A 7540-nucleotide genomic window follows, 5' to 3' on the forward strand; every position below is an offset into this window, starting at 1 on the left:
CCTCCTTCATCCCCCACTGTACCACGTACACTTCCACAACCACATGGCCTCCCTCCCTGGCACACAAGCCCCTGGAGCCACACAACCTCTCCCCAGCCCCACTGCACTATGGGGGTGCTCCACCTGGCCCCCTGTTACACAGCAGGCAACTCCCACTGCATTGTACTGCACCAGTACCTCCGCATGGGCTCCCTCAGTCCCCCTGAACTCCCTGGCCATGGGCTCCTTTAGTCCTGCAGGCCAAACAACTCTGCCCTGCCCCCAGGGGCAGGGACAGGCAGCACATAGGAGGAAGGGCAGTTTTGTCTTAAATAAATGTGTGTAGTGTAGTGCGTCTTGTAGTTCACAAGAAGATACACCAAATCTTACGTAAAGGTCACGTGGAGCTGCATGGATGAATTGGAGCCAAATGGATCAAACTGCTGGATGAATTATGCTAACCAATAAGACTGAAAGGAGCTGAAGTATAAAAGACAAAGCAAGATTAAAATAAATTATCTGAAGCAAGTGTCCTGCTTGGTGATTCAGTCAGCTGTGGAAAACCTTGCACCAGTCTAAAGGACTCCACAGCAACTGCAGCCCCTATGTATACTTAGGAGCTCAGGGAACTTGTATGCCAACCTTAAGGCAAACCTCCAGCTGATGCTGCAACCTTATACTCAAATGATGCGGGGCTCCAGATAGACAATAATACTGAGCTCTTACAGCACTTTTCATCAGTAGACTTTAAAATGTGATATGAAGAAAGTCAGATGTATTGTTATCCCTATTTAAAGTTGGAGAAATGGTCTGGAGAGAAGATTTGAAACTCAGTTTTCTGGACATTCAGAAGGATGCTTTGCCCCCATCATGCTGGAATCTCTCCTGTGTTTTTAATGTTCCCTTAGTCTAAGTTGGTTCTGGCACCCTCTTTCTGTGGCTTTTCTGGCACAATTCTTGAGCGTGGGGGCTCTGTTCCTTCAACTACCATGCAAATAAGATCTCATAGTCAAGCTCCCTAACATCTACCACCAGTGCTACCTTCTTCTTGAGCTCCCAAGTTGTATAAGCATATTCTTTCCCAGAGCTCCAACCTTGTAGATACTCTAGCATAGGTGTGCCCAACCTGCAACATGCATGCCAGAAGTGGTATGAGCAGCCTCCGTGTGTGGCATCCAGTAGATCAGGGAGGGGACAGGCAGCACAGCAGCTTATAGAGCAGGCAAGTGGGCAGGGAGTAGAAAGTGGAGAGTACAAAGCAGAGCAGAAAATAGAGCAGAGGAAGGGTATCAGAGTGGCATTCAGGGAAAATGTGGGGCTAACTTGTGGCATACCTGCAAAAAAAGTTGTCCCCCACTGCTCTAACATATGGTTTACTTCTTTAGAGATGCGACAGTTCAAGTACATTACTCATAGGTTTGCTAAGGTTTCAAAATTACTGCTATTCTTAGCTTTTTGTTTTGCGGAACTCCTATGTATCTTTCCCTGGCTCAACTTAATTATTAAAGTATTATTTTGGACTTAAGTCAGTCCAATAAGGAGACCTGGATTCTTCCTCTCCTGCATATGGCTTTTCCTCTGAACAATAGGCTACAGGGGCTGCTATACTGTGGTATGCAAGTCCCCTGATGTGGGCACAATTCTGGCAGCAGCAGGATTTTTTCCTGCTGTTAAAGCATTACACCAGTTTCCTTGAACAACAGAGGTGGCTCCAGGGTGCAATCATTTCACACCCCTAAATAATATGGCTTTGCTGGCAGAACACTGCAATATAGAAAAAGGTAGAATCCCACTCTCTGATCTGTGCAGTCATGCCTTTTTAATCTTTAAAACAGCTAGTGAGAAATCCCCCTTTTTAAAAATCAAACTCCAGTTCTCTTTATCAGGTGATAAATCAGAGGTAAAGATCAGGTGATCTCCAGCTTAGCAACTTCTCCCCTAAAGTTCAGGCTTAAAAAAAAATGTTTTGCACTGGACAGTAGCCAGTTCTTTGTCTGAGAAGATTTCCACATGAAAAGAGGCCCATAGAGGTTTAATGACCCCATGGAATTTCTGTCCAACAGGAAGGGCAGAAGACCCCACATTCAAAAATAGTTTCAAGTTTGACACTCTTTACTCATGGCACTTTCAAAGAAAGTGCCATGAGTTAGACCAACCCTCCTGACCCAGCAGGAGGTTGCTGTTGGATTGAGAGGGTGGATGATGAAGCTACACTTTGGAGCCAACACAGCAAGAAAGGCTGTGTGTCTGTAGCCTCTTCCCCTAGCTCTCTCCCACCTCTCCCAGCTCTGGCGCTGTCTCAGGATGGAAGAGGGAGAAAGCAGGGGAGGGAGGTCTGTTCTGGCATTTGCCCAGCCTGTGCTGGAGTGGAGGACGCAGGTGGATTGGAGCTGCTTCAGCCCAGCCCTGCACCCAGAGCACACTAATAGAAGTTAATGAAGGCACTCTACTTTGGAGCACTCTGCAGCTGTCCACTTCTGTCAGTGTACAGTTGTAGAGCACTTTCAGTTGCCGATTGTGCGACAAAACATTACTTCTGGCAGCGTCCACACAGTGAATCTATGATATTAAACAGAGTACACAGCTGTCCCTAAGGCAGATTCCCCACATCACTACAGGCTGTAATTATGAAGATGTTATAGATAGAAAAAACCATGAATAAGGGAAAGTAACTAGTAAAGGGAAAAATTAGACTGGAGTAATCTGTGGAAGAAGAGAGTAGAAGCATTTTTCTCTTCATATAAAAAACTACAGTGGGCATCATTTTAGAAAACATGCTTACTGTAGGGAATGCTGCTGTGGTATGGGGTGTACATTACCTGACTTAAGGCCCTATTTCTCCTATAGCGCCTCAATTTATTTCATACTATATCCATTTGTGAAAGGCCCATGACTTGCCACTTCAGGGATCTGCACTTGAACCTATTCGCCCACCATGATTTGTTGTTCTTGACACCTCTGGAGGTAGTGCTCAGTGGTTCCTGTATGGGCTCCAGAACTCCTTTCTTGGTGCGTTGTCTGTGAGGCCCCTCCTCCACTATGCTCCTACCCCTTTCTACTCTGGTGTTATGGTAGTTCCTGGCACTGCCTTGATGTCATTGCAGGTTCTGTTTTTCATGTGATGGCTTGACAAAGAAAAGGTGCCATGCCACAGTTCTGTTCCTTTCCCCAAAACATGGCAACACAAGAAGAATTTATCTTAAAGGAGCTCGATCTGAGCATTGGGCAGGGAACCACTGCCCCCACACTGAGCTGCTCAATCTTGAGTGCAGAGGGTTGAGGGCCACCCCCTGGACTTTTCATCCCCTTCAGGCTACTTGGCCTTTCCCCTCCTCATCCTTCCCAATTGGCCAGTTGGCCACATGTACCAGGGCCCCAGGGCATTCCTTGCCAGGCCTTTCAGGGCTGAATGTCATGGCTGTCCCCTGTTGGCGTCATTCAGAAGCATGGCCGCACTGTGGGGGTGCATGAGGTTCATGGGCCATCCCTCCAGGGCTCACCCTTTTTGGGTGCCCACTGGGTTGCACTTTCCCATCCCCACCTCGCCTTTAATTCCCCATGTGGTCCCTCCACTGTGACGGTGAGTGAGTTTGTCAGAGTGTTAGGCTGTCCATAAGTGGGACTGAGAGGCTTGGTGTTGCCTCTGGGCCTCAATCCTCTGTGGGCTGATGGGCTCCTCTGGGTCTGTTGGGGTCATCCAGTCCCAGAGAGTATAACCAGCTCGCACCTGGCTGTGGGAGCTGCACCTGGGTTTTCCCCAGTTACCTCCTGGCTGAAGCATGCATGCTCCACTTCCCCAGGCTCACTGGCCAGCAGGGGAAGCGTTGGGTTGCTTCCGGGGGTGGGGAGTACGTCCAGCTTCATTCCTGGCATCCGCACATGTCCTGCCTTCCCCTTGGCTGCTCTGTTCATGGCCTGGCCACCTGGGCTGCGGTGCCAAGGTAAGCCAGGCAGGGCCTGTCGCACATTACACACAGAACACCCCTCCTGTCGTCATAACACCAAGTCTCCTCTGCCTCCAAGTTCAAAACTTGCAATTAAAATATACATTTAGCATTTAAGTGTTGGTGTAAATGTTCAAAGGACTGCACAGTGAGTAATTCATGAATGCTTACAATACCCCTATGCTGTAGAAACTGCCATGTTGGACTAGCAGATGCTTTAGTAGCAGCTGTAAGAAAACCCTGCAGTGGACATTTCTGGGATAACCTGTCCAGAGTCCCATCACTTAGCTTGCGACCTGAAGCAAGAGGGCTTATAACTCCTCCAAACACTTTTTTTTAAACCTAACTGATGTAACTGGATTTTTTCATCACAAAAATGCCCAACCTTCTTTAAATCCTGTTAAATTCTTAGCCTCAGTGATTTTTTTTGCCAATGAAGTCCCATAATTTTGATGTAAATATTACTGTCCACATTTTACTGTCCCACAAGATGAATCAGTGGCAGGTCCAGGGGGGTAGCTCAAGGCCTCCTGACATTTATTTTATATACAAACAACAAAAAAGCACTGTTGCTCACCTTGTATATGTGGTAGCCTGTCTTCATCATCTCACACCTGTCATTCCTGTCCTGCTTCTCCCACTCCCATGCTTCAGGAGGTAGCCTGGTAAAGAAAATGGAGAGGCACCAAGGAGAACATTAAAGGTGAGGTCCCCCTACAGCTGTGGGGACTCTTCCTGGAAAAATGAAATGCAAGCAGGAGTTTACTTCCCACAGGACACAGCTCTTGCCCAGGTCTCTTCCTCCTTCCCTTCACCCTCAGCTATTGGGAAGTCTAGCTCTCCTGGGGTCACAGGACTTACCCCTCAAAGCCCAATTTCCATTTCTCTTCTTATAGTCTTATCCTCATAAACTTCTCTCTCAAACACCCCGCATCTCTCCCTCCTTTTCTCCACTCTTGATCTCCAGGGACAGCTGTCAATCTTGTTGCCAGGAATTTCTCCCTCCCTCCCACTCTCCTCACCCCCAACCTACCTTCTCTGGGAATTGCTGCTGCTCTCTTCTGCGGGCTGGGATCCCTGCACTACTAACACTGACTTCTCTCTACCTCAGTCCCCAAAATTAGGGGAGGAGTAAAGCTACCTGGTGGAGGAACCAGCTGCCTGAGCTGGACTTGGTAATCAGGTGGTTGCCCACAAATTTGTCTTATTCCTGCCTTTCCCCCTGGGTGCTGGAGGCCACCCTGGCAGAGAACTGCTGCAGTCAGCCGGCAGTGAGGGTTAGACAGGACACAGCAATGGCAAAAGTCACTGGGATTTTGTCTAAAATTAATTTGCAAGCTCTTTAAGGCATTGACCATGTCTGCTAAGGGATATAGGATGCACAGAATGCTTCAGAGGCAGGCCCTGTTGTAGGGTCTGACATAAAACTGAGCCCATGACGTTTCAAGAGCAACAAATTTGACACTGATAAAAAGTCAGGACTTACTCCCACAAGGTTTCAAGGCCAAGATCTTAGCAACAAAGGCCACCACAAAGAGAGGGTAGGAAGAAATTCCCCCTTTACAGTTAGTTATTGTAATTCTCTACTATGTGATGTCTTGCAACTTCTGATGCATTTGGGACATGGGTTTGCTCATGCATTGGGCCTTGCTGTTGGTAAGAATCAAGGGTGGATTAAGGGGAGGTACATTTGTATTTTCTCCCCTTTGATTTCTGCTCTACCCAAACTTTAAAGCCAACTGCTTAGGAGGGGCAATGGCATTTCTGTTCAGGCAGCACTGAGTCAATTGACTTCATGGCTCACTATGATCTGATTCCTGCTAATGTCGCTTCATTCCATAGGTGTTAAGGACCCACTCTCCTTTTTAATGGTCTTGATGTTCTGCTATCCAAAGTATCCTTTCTTCTGAATTTTGCTCCAGATAAAGTCTCTCTTCTATCTCATTGCCCTGCAAACTGTTTTTTAGCTCTACCTAAAAACCTTAATTGAGATATATTAATATTAACTCAGGACTGATGGTGAAGTACTGGAAGCACTCTCAAGACACTCAAGAAAACTAGATTTTGTTACAAGTCTGCATGCTATGTACGTCTAACTATAATAACTTCCAGACTAATGAAACAATCTGTCTTGACTATCTGGATCTTTGTTTTTGGCCTAGTGTCTGCTGTCTTTTAAACTTAATGTATAATCTAGCAAATTCAGGCACATGCTGATAAAGTTATGTTTGCTTTTACTTTGATCTTGAACTGAATAATACAGTGCTTAGGTCCCAAGCCTGTTAAGAAAGTTTCTAGTCTCTTTTAACTGGAGAAAAATGTGTGTCATGAACAAACTTCACTTCACTTCACAAACCTACTGGATACAAAAAGTCACGGACACACATTAACAGCCTGTCCGACATCTGATTCACCAGATACCTCCAGACCTTACCATTTACACTTTTCTTTTTCCCTTTTCCTCCCCTCCCCTCCTTTTCTACCCTTTGTCTTCCTAATTTCCAGCTATTTCACAGACTGCCTCTTTTCTACCTTGAGTAGAGTCTCCCTTATTTACTTGTGGCATTATTTTCCCCTGACTTCCCATTGTTTCCTTAATTTCCACCTATTTACATTCTCACTGGCATCCTGGCACACTTTTAGTTTCTTTCATTCCTTGCAGGTCTCAGGACAGCAGGGACTCCCTATGCCTGAGTGAAGAAAGATGCTTGTGCCTGAAAGCATCAAAAGAACTTTTTTCCAACCAATAAAAGATATCACATCTCCCCAAAGAAGCTTTCCTGTCATGTTCTATGTGACAGGATCCACCCTGGTAAGGATAGGATGGCCATCGAGGCACCTCAAGAGCAGAGGACAACCCGCCCCCCCATCACCATGAACCCCCCCCAGTCCCCCCCACCATGAACCTTGCGTGCCTCCCAAGGCTGAGGGCACGGTGAGCTCCCATAGGTGGTGTTGGCAGTGGGGACGTGTTGGCGGTGCGTGGGGAGCTCCTGCAAGCAGCTGTGGCAGTGTTGGGAGCAGGCCGAGCAGGGAGCTCTCACAGGTGGCCACGGTGGTGTCAGTGGTGGGCTGGGGGTGGTGCTAAGTAGTGAAAAATAGAGAAAATAAAGGCATCCGGTTTCATATCAATAGAGGGCCAGAAAAACAGACTGTCCTATACAAAACTGGAGGAATGGCCACCCAGCTGCCTGTGCGTCACTCGGGCGTGGTGTTTGGGGCAGCATCTAGATAAGGGTTGAAGTAGGGTTGCCAACTCTCTGTGAATCTGCTCAGGGAGGTTTATGAGGTAATGACATTAATGAAGGCAAATGCATGTTAAAAATCCAGCGGCCTACTATCTAAATCAAATGCAACATTCACTACTTATTTCCATGAATGCCTGAGCATTTATCTCCCGGGTGACTCTCAGTGGTCGGTCTCGTGGGGGTTGATTTCTAAACCCTGGAAGATTCAACCCTCGCTTGAAAGCAACTCTGTTGCCCCAGGGCCCGGGCGCCGCTTGGCGCTGCTGTGCTGTGCTGTGCTGTGCGCTGCGCTGCGCTGCTCTCTCCTCTCCTCTCCCGCGCGGCGGCCGGAACCCGAGTGCTTGGGGCCGGCGCGGGGCGGACTGCACT

This window comes from Alligator sinensis, unplaced genomic scaffold (assembly GCF_000455745.1).
Source record: "Alligator sinensis unplaced genomic scaffold, ASM45574v1 scaffold678_1, whole genome shotgun sequence".
NCBI lineage: Eukaryota > Metazoa > Chordata > Crocodylia > Alligatoridae > Alligator > Alligator sinensis.